Raw genomic sequence first — 15,199 nt, forward strand, 5'->3', positions numbered from 1 at the left:
TAGGGTGGTTGGTCAGGAAGTGGTGGCAGATCCTGGTTTCCAAGTGTTGTTGGTTCAGTACATCTGCACCAGTTGGCCACGGACAGTCAAAGCAATTCAGACCTCGTTGGTTTGTCAGTATTTTGCACACCAACTTGTTCTATCAATTCAGCAGAGTGTGATTCTCCTCCATGTAGAATCAGATCATTCACAAGCACTTATACAATGGTCTTTACAACAAAAAGTGCTTCATTTGCTGCACAGAGGTCATGGGGGCATGGTCAGTACAAAACAATTTGTCTAACACAATTCAACACGATTGCATTTGCACCAGGATGGGACTCCAGATCAAAAAGTTGACTGCCAGCTGCCAGGCCTGTGTGGAGCACCGAGCCGCTCCAACCCAGAAATTCTCTGAGTGGCCTAAACCCACTGCCCCACAGCAAAGACTGCATACTGATTATACTGGCCCATTTTGGAACATTTGATGATTAATTGTGGTTGATGCATTTAGCAGATTTACATTTGTTGCACCATGCAGTCCATGACGGCTTCTCAAACCATCAAAACACTGACGCCAGTTTTTTTCGTAGAGAGACTTCCACAAGTAACTGTTTTGGACAGTGGACCACAGTTTGTGTCAAGAGAATTTCACAAGTCTGTGACACCAACAGCTTACAACACATGACTAGTGAGCCACCCCATCACCAGCCAAATGGAGAGGCGCAACATTTTGCATGCACTTTAAGCCCAAATGAACATACTTCATACTTCCCACATATAGGAAAAGGCACTGCAAACATTCTCGGCATCCTACTGTTCGCAGTCAAGAGAAGGCAAATCACCTGCGGAAATGCGGCATGGCTGCCAAAGTAGAACTTAACTTCACCTACTGCAATCACTTCAGCAGTCAGCTAAGTACCCTTTCAATATTCAGTTCAAAATTAATGATGATGTCTTTTTCAGATTGTTTGGAGCCCGCCAAAGATAGGAATGTGCACAATTATTAACAACTGGCTAATTCTATTTTTGTCATTCGAGGCCCTTCCAGTGTGCACAGACTGCACTACACCCTAATTCGTGCATGTCAGCTGCGTGATACTGCCTCAGATCTCTCAGTTTCAGGTTTGCTGCCAAACGGATTCTCTCTACCACTGCCATCTGTGCCTCCCCCGGGGTTGGCTCCATCAGTGCTAGACGTGGAGCTGAGGGAGATCAACGCAGCACTGCTGATGCAATCACGGTGCCTACTGCTTCTGACACTGGGGTCGGGTCAGGATCGCCCAACTGCCCTTCTTCACAACAGCAAGGACCCACAAGATGCTGAGATGTCATCCACTTCAATAGAGCCTCAGCCACTGGACACAAGTGTGTAACCTATGCCCGGTTTTTCAGCTGGTGTTCGCAGGCATTTGCAAGGCAGATGCTGGATTGTTGGTGGTGATACTGCCTTAGCCATCTACATCTACATCTACATCTACATCTACACATACATACCTACTTCACAAATCACTGTAAGCCGTGTAGCGGAGGGTACTCTGCACCACTAGTAATAATTTTCTTTTCTGTTTCACTCACTGATAGAGCAAGGGAAAAAAACAAGATCTATGTGCCTCCTTATGAGCCCTAATTTATCATATTTTATCTCATCCCAGCTCATGTCTCCTCAGCAACACCTGTGGACAAGCCTACCTGCCCGCACTCCTCCCCACCCCCCAACCCCCCTCGTGCCGCCATTGCTTTGCTCACTACATGACAATGGTGAGGAAGTTTCAGATGGAGGGATGTGGTATTTTAGCCTGTTGATACAACACAGGGAAAATTGTTGTGGGTGCAGAGGTTGGCATTAGATGCTCTGTTGTTGTCTGACAGTGAAACAACAGCAACTGGTTCCGCCCAACCACTGGCCACATGAATGCTACATCCACTGAGCTGAGGCAAAACTGGCACCACGGATCGCACGTTTAAGAGGCCCTCCGACTGCAGCTCTGTAGAGCTGATTAGCTCCGGTCTAGCAGAAGTTAAGTATGTAATGTAATTAAATGTCGGAGATAAAGTTTATCTCATGTGAAAAGTACGATGCCCACACTAAAGAGTTAAGATAACTTCATTATGTTGCCATACAATGTATTTAATTTATTTATTTATGAATATTTTCTTTTATGATAAATAATGGATTTGTTTGAGATGTTAAATGTTGTATATTTATATGTATTTATTTATATGTGTCTTTGGAGTGTATTAAGGTCAGAAGACCAAAGAATCTGGAATGCAGGAATGTCTGCAACTTCCGGGCACATGTTGGCTTGCCCGCCACTTCTTTGTCAGTATTGGAGGGAGATGGACGTGTTTAAGTGACCAGTACAGTATAATGCATTTTTAGGGTATCAATGTTCGAAGTGAAAATATTGTAGTTACTAAACAGAGAGTACGAATAAATATTATTTTAGCCGAAAGTAATTCGAATCCGGTAGTGTTTATTTCAAACAAGAAGAAAACCCAGGCCATGCTTGTTAGAGTAATGTTTTGCAGACAAAACCCCTAGACAAACGAGATCTGCAGTGTGTAATCTTTCAGCAGCTACTAATAAATAAGCCTTGCTGAAATTGTGCTGGAACTACTCGTATTATTATAAATTACAAACACGTGGTGCGAATGTGGTCCTACTACAATATACCGCGTAAGATTCCACATCATTCAGTTATCAATAAACGAGATAGGTAACAACCAGTACAATATGGTGGCGTCGTCCGGGATTATTGAAAATGTTACCGAAATAAACTACCACCGTGATTGCGAAGAAAACGACAGAATTCGTACATCCTGGATGAAAATGTTCGAGGAAGTCGTATGCTGATACCTTCAAGACAAAGGAAATCGTATGCTGATACCTTCAAGACAAAGGAAATCGTATGCTGGTACCTTCAAGACATCGGAATGCAGTTACTGGAGCAAGAATAACGGCGCAATAAGTCAAGAAAGAAGAAAAAAAGTGTTAAGTGTTGTGCAAAAAAAAAAAAAAAAAAAGCAATATTCATAAAGTGTAGTGTTTCAGTGTTGTGAATTCCATCACGCACTAATCAACAAAGAAGACGTTATAAGATAAGAAAACCAGTAAACTGTGAGTAAGATTGTTTAGTATCCTTTAGAAAAGATAAATTTGTTGTGTTTTGTTTATTCCTGTGTAAAAAGATGACTATTGTAAAAGAGGAAGGTATTGACGACGGTGTCGCCAACGCTAGTACAGATGTAAATTTATCATACGAAACTGAATGCAACAGTAATAGTCCGAATCCTGTAGACAAAGTTGAAACTCGTACGGAAAGACAGAATGAAGTTAAAGACATGCTATCAAAAATAATGAATTATATGGAGGGAAAATTTAAGGCAATTGATGACACTAACAGACAAAACGGACAGTGGTTAGGAAATATTAAAGACAGACTCGATGCTAATGAGATTCGTTTGGATCAAATGGAGCAAAACAACGCTGCTCAGTTAGGCCAGACTCTTAAGCTCATGAGTGACAAATTTGAAAAACAATTCAAAGAATATGAAAAGAAAAATGACGATCACTTTCAAAAAGTAGAAGCAAAAATTTCCAGTTTGAGTCGTAATATGGTTAAGATCACGGGTAAGGTCAATTATGTCGGGAGAAAAGTTAAAAATGTAGATGCAAAAGTAAAAAATCTGAAAACTGAAGTTACTACAGGTAGAGAGAAAATCCATAATGCATTTAAAGTTGTGCATTCAGATATCAAACATGTAGAAGAAACAGTATCTGATCGTATTTCTCTTGTAGACGATAAAATTGTTAAAGTAGAAAGCAAATTTGAACAAAAGATAGGAATTATTACTGGAAAAATAGATGTAAATAATCAGATAAACAAAAATGAAGTCAAGAGTTTAGAAAGTAGTATTAATGACATCACTAAGAAACTTGAAAGTGTTAGTAGCAATACGGTCACCAATGGTTTGCCGAACAATATTGGCACTTTGTGGTACAATATTCCAGTAAAAAACTTTTCAGATGAGAGCAGTATGCATCCGGTAGATTTCCTGCAGCATTGCAAGGATAACTTTTTTCCAAATATGAATGATAATTTGAAAATTAAATTTGTGAAAAGATTTCTAGAAGGTGAAGCATTGTCATGGACTAATCATTATTGTACGGAGGGAATGTCTTTTGCAGAGTTCGAGGAGAGGTTCTTAAGTAAATTCTGGTCAGAGACAGAACAGGCAAGAATAAAAAGCGAATTCTTGAATGGACCTGTTTATAAACATGAATTTGGTAGCATGAAGCAATTTTGCAGAAATCAGTTAAGGAAACTCACTCACCTAAGCAAACCTTTTGATGAACTCACTCAAATTGATGCACTCAAAAGGAGGCTACCATGTGAACTACAGTGGGAGTTAGCTTATGGTCTAGATGACACAATAGATCAGTTTTTGAAATATGTTGACAAACTAGACAGAATTATTGAGAAAACGGGTAAACCACCACACCATAGTCAAAACCATTTTCAAAAGACAGGGCATACAAATTGGGGAAACACACATGATAAAAAGGAACCACACAGTTTTGGAAGTAGTGATTCTCATCAGAGAAATCACCAGCACAACTTCAAGGGATCACAAGGACACAATTACCATTACAAGGGTCAATATGGAAATAGTCATAATCAATTTGGTAACAGGCACTTTGGAAATAAACCAAAGGAGTGGAATAGTCATAATGGTATGGGGAGAACTGAACAAGAGTTAAAAAACTGAATAGGGCTCCATTGGCGGTCCGCAAGGTAGGAGCTACTTATACACAAATGGAAAGGGCCAACCCAAACTGTCTAACTAAACAGAAAGATACCTGTGACATAATGAGTAATTATTTTAAAGAGAAGTGTTATCCCATTAATGTAGTATCTGTTACAAATAATATATGTCATACAAATAAACCAGAAACAAAAGGTAAGTTATTTAAAGACACTGATTGCTTAGAAAACTGGGAAGAAGTAAACTTAGATTCATTCTATGAGTGGGCTGAGAGGAGCACCTTGCTGGAAAATAGTTGTTCAAATGATCAAAGTGTATTAGGAATTAGAGAACTTATGGAAGAGTCTGGTGGGCTAGGAATGAAAAGAGCACCTAGTAAGGATGATTTAAATGTGTATCTGCATACTGAAGGTAAGAGTGCAGAGGATAAAGATGATGATTTTTGTGATGTTGATTGGGAAGAAAAGGAGATTGAGGGTAGTAGTGAAAGTAGATGTTTTATTGGTGTAAGTGAGGAGTTGGAAGCTTTAGGGATTACTAATATAAAAGAGGATAGTAATGAAATTAGCGAGGTACACATGAACACAGTTTACAATTTGAATGATAAGGATGCCAGAATTTCAGCCAATGAGTTATTTGATCTTGATACATGGAAGAAAAATGAGAAGGAATTGACAGCAGGTAATCTTAACAGCATTAGGGGAGTAGGGGATGAAATGTCAGATAGTGAGCAATTTTTGTTTAACTTATGGGTTAAAAGTAGTGCCATTAAGGATGATGAAAATTTCAGAACGGTAACACTTGATATATGTGAAACTTTGTATCCAGACTGGTGGCATAGATTTAAGTATCACATTGCACAAATGTTAAGAGAGAAATATAAAGGAGAGACACACAATAGCACAAATGAATGTAGTTGGATTAATGAAATATTCAGAAATAGTAATCAGGTCAAAGAAAATGCAATTAGGGTAATAACAGCATATAACTCTGGTAGTAATGATACAGGTAAGGATACTGGAAAGGGATATGGATTCAGTGAAATTGAAGATGACTTATTACATGAGAATATTAACAAAAAATTTGACTTTGATGTAAGCAGTCCGTTTATTGATGTGCAGATAGGATCATGGAAAGGAAAGTGTTTAGTAGACACAGGAAGTCAAGTATCTGGGATATCAGAATCATTAAGTAAAAAACTGAAAACTAATAAGGATTATGTCGAGTTACCTGTGGTAGGAATTAAAATAAGAGGTGCTACCGGGAAGCACAGTAAATCAATAAGGAGTCAGGCTTTTATTACTTTTGAAATTGAAGGAGTATCATGGTCACATGGGTGTCTCGTCATTCCTGATCTCACAGAGGATTTTATCCTAGGCATGTCTTGGATAACAAAAGTAAGTGCAGCATTTGATTGGACAGGGCAGAAATTAATGATGACTCTACCAAGTGGTGAAGTCATCACTACGAAACTTCTTCAATCAAATGTGTTTTGTATGAATAAGACTGTGAACAGTATTGAAGTTACAAAAGAAGGTAAGTACATTGAAAGCCATGTCACAGATTTTGATACAGACGAGATAGAGTTTGAAAAGTTGGTAAATGAAAAAGCAGCCGAAGCTAGAGAACTAACTGAGAACCAAAAACAAGATTTGAAATTATTTTTGTGGGAATATAGTGATGTATTTAGCAATATACCAGGTAAAGTAGTTGGATACCAATGTACTTTACAGTTGAAGCCACATGAACCTTTCTTTACAAAACCATACAGTATTCCAATCTCGAAAAGGGTAGCAGTGGAGAAAGAATTGCAAAAGATGGAAGTGTGTGAAATCATTGAGAGGAGTATAAGCCCTTATAATAATCCCTTAGTCACTGTAAATAAACCTAATGGACAAGTCAGACTAGTACTAGATCCCAGACAGTTAAACAAATGTTTATACAGAGAAACTGACCACCCAGAGAACATCGATGAGTTGTTATATAAATTTAAAAATATCCAAATTGTGTCAAGCCTTGACCTAACTTCAGGTTTTCATCAAGTACCTCTTGCAATTAGTTCCAGAAAGTACACTGCTTTCTTATACAATGGGAGATGTTACCAGTATTGTGTAGTGCCTTTCGGATTAAACTCATCAGTCGCCGAATTTATAAGGGCACTAGACTATGTACTTGGCCAAGAAGTTGTGTCAGAATTAACAATTTATGTAGACGATATATTAGTTTCAAATCAAAGTTGGGAGGATCATTTGAAGTTATTGAAAAAGGTGTGTGAGAAACTCAGAAGAGGTGGTATGACATTAAAACTGGAAAAATGTAAATTTGGTGTGTCAGAACTCAAATTTTTAGGTCATGTCATTACTAAGGAAGGGATAAGTGAAGATCCGGAGAAAATAAAATCTATCGTAAACTTTCCATCTCCTAGAAACCGGAAACAATTAAAGTCTTTCTACGGACTCTGTGGATTCTATCGAAAATATGTAAATGGACAATGCCTTAATGTAACATGTTTAAGCAAATTACTTAGAAAAAATAGTCCATGGAATTGGTCTGAAGAGTGCCAGAAAGCATTCGATAAAATTAAGAATGAACTTTGTAAGAACAGTCTTTTACACAGACCAGATTTTAGTTTGCCATTTTGTCTTCACACTGACAGTAGTGATTATGGACTAGGAGCAGAACTATTTCAGGAGAAAGTTGTGAATGAAAAAAATCTTCATTGTACCATTGCATTTGCCAGCAGAATGTTACTTAAACATGAGAGAACATACACTGTCACAGAAAAAGAATTACTCGCAGTACACTGGGCGTTTACAAAATTTAAAACATACCTGTTAGGACACAAGATAAAAGTATATTCAGACCACAAAGCTTTAAGTTACTTGCAGGAGTGTAGACTATATCACAGTAGATTAACCAGGTGGGCAATGTTCATGCAACAGTTTGATTACGAAATTGTGTATATTAAGGGATCAGAAAATGTAGTAGCTGATGCTTTATCCAGGTTACCAGTAGGAGGAGATCAGGAAATGTTTGATCAAGAGGAAGAAAAGGAATTTAAAATAAGATACATGAAGGGAATCCAGGATGAAAAGCTCATAAAGACACTTTGCAATAACATCAGGAGGGGACAGAATAACGATCCTAATTGGAAATTGGTTAAGGACTGTTTAGGCAAAAGAGGGTATGATAAACTTGACAAGTACTATAAGGTCTTTAAGGGAACACTCTTTAGAAGAACAGATGTGGACTCTGATGATTGGAAGCTATGTTGGCCAGAGTGTGAGGCAGACAAATTAATAAAGTACACTCATGAGAGTTATGGTCACTGTGGAATACAGAAATGTGTAAAAAAGTTACAAGAAAATATCTACTTTTATAACATGGTAAAGAAGGTGAGGAACGAAATATCAACATGTGACAAATGTCAAAGAGTAAAAGTAAGCAACAGAACATGTCAGGGAGAAATGCAGAACATCATTCCAGATAAGCCATTAGATTTAGTAGCTGTAGACTTTTATGGACCTTTACCTAAAAGCAAAGGTGGCCATTGTTTTATATTCGTCATGGTTGATGTATTTTCCAAACTAATTAAACTTTATTCTGTGCGAAAAGCTACAAGTAAAGAGATCATTGCAAAAATTGAGAGAGATTACTTCAAGAGTGTAGGGAAACCTAAAGCTATACTGTCTGATAATGGTTCACAATTTGTTTCAAAAAACTGGAAAGCATTCATGGAAAAAACTAACACAAAACATATCTTGATATCCGTGTACAACCCATCTTCAAACCCAGCAGAAAGGTACATGAGAGAAATAGGGAGACTTTGTAGGACATATTGTAGTCACAAACATCCTAGTTGGTCCGACCATGTAAACAACTTCGAGGATATCATGAACAGCTTGCAGCATAGCTCTACTGGGTTTTCACCATATGAAATTATGTTTCACCTCAGACCAGCAAATCTTATTTCTGAATTAATAGACTTTCCACAATGTAGCTTAATATCAATGAAAGAACGTGAAGAGATTGTAAAGAAAACCATGAAGAAACTAGGTGAAGCTAGGAAAAACAGGCATAATAGGAAAATAAAGGCTACCACATTCAGAGTAGGTGACCATGTCTTAGTGAAATCCCACGAACGATCAAAGTTACTAACAGCAGAACTCAAGAAGTTCTTTGACATTTACATTGGGCCATTTGAGATTATTGAGAACCCCCATCCAAATGCGTACCGATTAGTATATCCCAAGTCGAGAAAGCTGTTTGGTCTTAGGAATGTTGTTTCTTTGAAGCCTTATATTGAGAAAAGAGCAAACTGAGCCTACAAACATGCCTTTATCTGGAAAGAATTTTACTGGAAAAAAAAAAGAAAAAAGAAATGCAGTCACCACACTATGCCATGTAACACATCTCATGCAAAATGATGTTGTATCTAGACCGATTGTCACATAATTCTATTATAAGATTAGATGTCATGATTCCTATGTGTTTTTTTTTTAAAGTAATTTTACAGTATTTAATGAATTGCAAAATATGTAAACTTGATAAATAAGGGATTTTATTTTACTGATGATGCTAAGAGACAAGACATGTCACCCACCCTCACAGTTTGAGAATAGCAAATCTCATAAATTTTGAAATCTTGTTCATTCACTTAAATAGACCATAATGCTTAAAAAAAAATTGTATAGTTAATAGAATATATTTTCTTGTATATGCAAGTGTGCTTTTGTTTTACATCATGCTCACCATAACTGTTTTTATTCAGCTCTGTTTATAACACAACACAGATAATTTGTTGGCTTATTTTGTCTCTTAATTTTGATATCACATAATTTACAAGGCTCATGAGAGAATAGTGTTGTTGAATTGAAATACTTTTGCAACCTCACTGATGATGTAGGAGTTGGTACTATGTTTATTCTAATATGAGAAAATGTTTTAACTTCAGTATTATTTTATAGTAAATTTCTGGGCAACAAAATGACATATGTATGTATGTAATCTATGTTGTGAGACAAAGGAGGAAGTCACGGGTTGATGAAAGAATAAACAGTTTACTACAGTTGCGATAAAAAGTTGTATACAAGACAATGATGCAATTTCTGTATCGGACTGACAAGTGGACCAAGGTACACTTGTAAGTCCTGGTGGGCTATTGTAATGTAATTAAATGTCGGAGATAAAGTTTATCTCATGTGAAAAGTATGATGCCCACACTAAAGAGTTAAGATAACTTCATTATGTTGCCATACAATGTATTTAATTTATTTATTTATGAATATTTTCTTTTATGATAAATAATGGATTTGTTTGAGATGTTTAATGTTGTATATTTATATGTATTTATTTATATGTGTCTTTGGAGTGTATTAAGGTCAGAAGACCAAAGAATCTGGAATGCAGGAATGTCTGCAACTTCCGGGCACATGTTGGCTTGCCCGCCACTTCTTTGTCGGTATTGGAGGGAGATGGACGTGTTTAAGTGACCAGTACAGTATAATGCATTTTTAGGGTATCAATGTTCGAAGTGAAAATATTGTAGTTACTAAACAGAGAGTACGAATAAATATTATTTTAGCCGAAAGTAATTCGAATCCGGTAGTGTTTATTTCAAACAAGAAGAAAACCCAGGCCATGCTTGTTAGAGTAATGTTTTGCAGACAAAACCCCTAGACAAACGAGATCTGCAGTGTGTAATCTTTCAGCAGCTACTAATAAATAAGCCTTGCTGAAATTGTGCTGGAACTACTCGTATTATTATAAATTACAAACACGTGGTGCGAATGTGGTCCTACCACAATATACCGCGTAAGATTCCACATCATTCAGTTATCAATAAACGAGATAGGTAACAACCAGTACAAGTATCATCGTGGTTGCAATCACTACTTTTCCTCCAAGTATAGTGCAACATCATTGGCATCACGACTTGACTAATGTTTAATTCTGTGGATTGCTAGCTACATATGAACTGTGAACTATTAAAGGGGTTTAACTTCTCCTGGCAATGCTCAAGGACTTATATATGGATTTTGATGAGGATTCATTGTCCTAAGTTGAGTATATTACAATATTTCCCACAGTGATTGTGCTCACTCATTCTTTCGATTTCTAACTCAGAAATCCACACACCATCCCAACAGAAGGAAGGACGATTGGGATTTAATGTCTCACTGACTTCGAAGTTGTTAGAGACAGAGTACGAGCTCGGACTATTTCCAGGATGGGGAAGGAAGTTGGCAGTGCCCTTTAGAGGAATCACACCTGTATTTGCCGCAAGTGATTTAGGGAAATCAAGGAAAACCTAAATTTGGATGACTGTATGCAGATTTGTATCATCATACTCCCAAATGTGAGTGCAGTGTGCCAACCACTGTGCCACCTCACTTGATCTGTCCCAAGGGACACATCATAATTTTGGTGGTGAGACTGTACCTGGTCTCTTCTCAGAACATGATTCAGTTGCTCCAGTCCGTGCAGGGGGGGGGGGGGGGGGGGAAGGGGGAAGAGGAGGGGTGTGCTCTTTTGTGGCTGGTCAGTGGGTATGTGAGGTACAGAACGTGACTGCAGAAACAAGCATGAGATATCTGTTTCTAGACAAAATGGGGGCAATTTCAGACTGTGCACAACTCTGAGAGACCCTCAGCATATTTGGAGAGGGATTGCTCCCTACTGAAAATGCAACAACCACAGGCTTTACTGAAGGGACTTCTTGGTAAGGAATGGATGGGACCTGTAAAAATGGAGGAATTGTTTGTGGTTGGTATGTTTGATGTGGATGGAGTTACTGATGGAGCCATCTGTGAGGTGAAGGTAGACATCAAGAAAGGTGGCTTATTGGGCTGAGAAGGACTAGGTAAAGGAAAGGAGGTGTTGAGGTTCTGGAGAAATGGGGATAGGGTGTTTTCACACTTGATCCAAATTGTCTTCTGTAACTTCACTACAACCCTGCTGAGATTGTTGCTCACTGCAATCGAGTCTCAGTGACTGCAGACAACAGAGTGTACGAGAGGGTGAGTGGTATGTATCCATGTGTGTTTTATAAATCTGAATAAGGATTTCATCTGATAACTTTGTCCACTTTTAAATGTGCCTGTGTGCCGCTCAACTATGTGCTGAGTAGCCATCTATCCTGATTCATAGTGTTGTTCCTTCCTGGATTTCCCATTATTTTATTTTATCTAGAGCCTTCCATCCTACAGCCCAGTGCTGTTTCCATTTGTTAGTGTTCTCTGTCACATTCCGTTACATAAGCACCCTGTAACTCACTGACTCATAAGCCACCTCTGGGTTCTACTCAAATCAAAAAAAGTTTTGCATCACCCCAGTTCCCCAAACTCCTGAGGATAGACGTTGACTGTGGATATTGTATCACAGATACAGTCTCTTTGACTTTTCAGAGATGTCACTAAACCCATCCAAAGATGTAAACAACCATGCATGAGCAGCACCTATAAGATGGAGGGGTTCTAACAGCTGATCAGTTCCAGTCATTCCACCAGGAAGGACGTACAGGGCTCATGCTGTCTGTAGTTCAACCATGTCTAGACAGTCAATACTGCGGATCGATTGCGTCCGCATTGTTATTTTGTGCCAGGAAGGACTCTCAACAAGAGAAGTGTCCAGGCATCTTGGAGTGAACCAAAGTGATGTTTTTCGGACATGGAGGAGATACAGAGAGACAGGAACTGTCAATGACATGCCTCGCTCAGGTCGTCCAAGGGCTATTACTGCAGTGGATGACCACTACCTATGGATTATGGCTCAGAGGAACCTTGACAGCAATGCCAACATGTTGAATAATGCTTTTTGTGCAGCCACAGGACGTTGTGTGATGACTCAAACTGTGCTGCATGATGCACAACTTCACTCCCGACATCCATGGCGAGGTCAATCTTTGCAACCACGACACCATGCAGTGTGGTGCAGATGGGCCCAACAACATGCCAAATGGACTGCTCAGGATTGGTATCTCCTTCTCTTCACCGATGAGTGTCACATATGCCTTCAACCAGACAATTGTCAGAGACGTGTTTGGAGGCAACCTGGTCAGGCTGAACGCCTTAGACACACTGTCCAGCAAGTGTGTGTGACTAGGGCCTGCCATAAGGTAGAACGTTCGCCAGGTGCAAGTCTTTCAATTTGACGCCACTTCGGCGACTTGCGCGTCAATGGGGATGAAATGATGATGATTAGGACAACACAACACCCAGTCCCTTAGGATTGACAGTCTGTCGCGCTGACCACTCAGCTACTGAGGGCAGATGCCCAGCAAGTGCAGCAAGGTGGAGGTTCCATGTTGTTTTGGGATGGCATTAAGTGGGGCCGATGTACACCACTGGTGGTCATGGAAGGCGCTGTATTGGCTGTATGATACGTGAATGCCGTCCTCCAAAAGATAGTGCAACCATATTGGCAGCATATTGGCGAGGCACTCGTCTTCATGGACGACAATTTGCGCCCCCATCATGCACATCTTGTGAATGACTTCCTTCAGGATAACGACTTCACTCAACTAGAGTAGCCAGCATGTTCTCCAGACATGAACCCTACTGAACATGCCTGGGATGGATTCAAAAAGGCTGTTTATGGATGATGTGACCCACCAACCACTCTGAGGGATCTACGCTGAATCGCCACTGAGGAGTTGGAGAATCTGGACCAACAGTGCATTGATGAACTTGCGGATAGTATGCCACGATGAATACAGGCATGCATCAATGCAAGAGGATGTGCTACTGGGTATTAGAGGTATCGGTGTGTACAGCAATCTGGACCACCACCTCTGAAGGTCTCACTGTATGGTGGTACAACATGCAATGTGTGGTTTTTCATGAGCAATAAAAAGAGCTGAAATGATGTTTATGTTGATCTCTACTCCAATTTTCTGTACAGGTTCTGGAAACTTTTTTTTATGTGTGTATTGCTTAAGAAGTCTTCAAGCCCCTTACATGTCTGGGAAACTACTCCATATGCTCATACCTTCATTAAGTGTCTGCAGTGGGGCACCATGTTAAATGCTTTTCAGAAATCTGCCTGTTTCCCTTCATCCCTGGTTCACAGGATATCATGTGAGAAAAGAGCAAGCTGAGTTTCACGTGAGTGATGCTTTCTAAATCTGTGCTGATTTGTGGACAGAAGCTTTTCTGTCTCAAGGAAATTTAGTATGTTCAAGAATTCTGCTGCAAACTGATGTTAAAGATATTGGTCTATAACTTTGCCGGTCCATTCTTTTACCCTTCTTATATATAACAGTGACCCACGCTTTTTTCCTGTCACTTGGGACTTTGCACTGGATGAAAGATTCATGATAAATGCCAGCTAAGTAAGGGGCCAATGCCACAGAGTACCCTTTGTAAAAACAAATAGGTATTCCATCCATCCTCCCATGAGCACACATGTCCTAACCATCCTAGCACGACTAACTTAATAACTATACTATAAAAGCAGAGAGAGAAACCTAAATATGCAACCTGCTACCCTCCTGACATGTCACCAATAGAGGCTGACTCTTACTGAGCAGAGTAGCTGGCCATTCAAATAAATTAAAACTGTGCTACAGACTGCACAAATCTAATAATACTGGGCAAGTCCCACAAATTTCATTGAAACAACTGTTCAACATTTTCAGGTGGTGGTGGTTGCGGTCACCGCTGTAAAATGTGACGGATGGTAATCACCCAGCAGTGGCGAAATTATTCTGGCCAGGAGCATGAAATATGTATGCATGGGGGTGTGCTCAGGGTTGGGTGAAAGTGGCACTGATACTGTTCCATATGGAACCAAAGAGAGGCCTTCCGTGCATGTGCAGTGGGCAATGACTGTGTCTCCGGACGCTCCTGTAGTTAAAAGATGAATTAAACCTCTACAGCATACTGTGTCCAGTCATGAGTTGGAGATTCTTGTTTCTCCCGTATAAATTTAATGGCAGCCAATACTGCATTGCAGGCAATGCTTAACTGAAAAACTGCATCACTGTTGATAAGTTTGTTCACCATACAGATAAGTATGGCCTCCTTAAAAACACAGTCCTAGAATGATGATGCTGAGGATAAAACTTCAGTATTTTCACAAAACATGTGATGCCTCACATTCTGGCAATTATCTGCTACCACTAATTTATCAAGTTGGCTCAGGCATGTATGAAAATAGCATTCAACATAACGTTCTTGCATGTTTCGACATGTTCGCCAGATATAAGATTTCCCACAATGGCACGGGATCTTATATCCTCTACCTTTTTATAAGGCCCAAGATTGTCATTGACTGAACACAAAAAAATCCTCCGTTTTGCTGATGGGTGAAAAACACACTTGATGTCATGTCTCTTGAGGATTTTTTTCATTCTTGAAGACATGCCACCAAAATATCTCAAGAAGGCAATTGCAATGTGTGCCTCTGCATCTCCATCTACATCCCTACACTGAACTTGCTTTGTTCACAA

General features: G+C 39.3%; 1 protein-coding gene across 2 annotated transcripts in view; it reads right to left on the bottom strand.

Annotated features, from left to right (window-relative positions):
* Window positions 1-15,199, bottom strand: part of LOC124555223 (F-box/LRR-repeat protein 6) — a 198,306-nt gene that overhangs the window by 100,360 nt on the left and 82,747 nt on the right. The window lies entirely within an intron of this gene.

This window comes from Schistocerca americana, chromosome X (assembly GCF_021461395.2).
Source record: "Schistocerca americana isolate TAMUIC-IGC-003095 chromosome X, iqSchAmer2.1, whole genome shotgun sequence".
NCBI classification, from domain to species: Eukaryota; Metazoa; Arthropoda; class Insecta; order Orthoptera; family Acrididae; genus Schistocerca; species Schistocerca americana.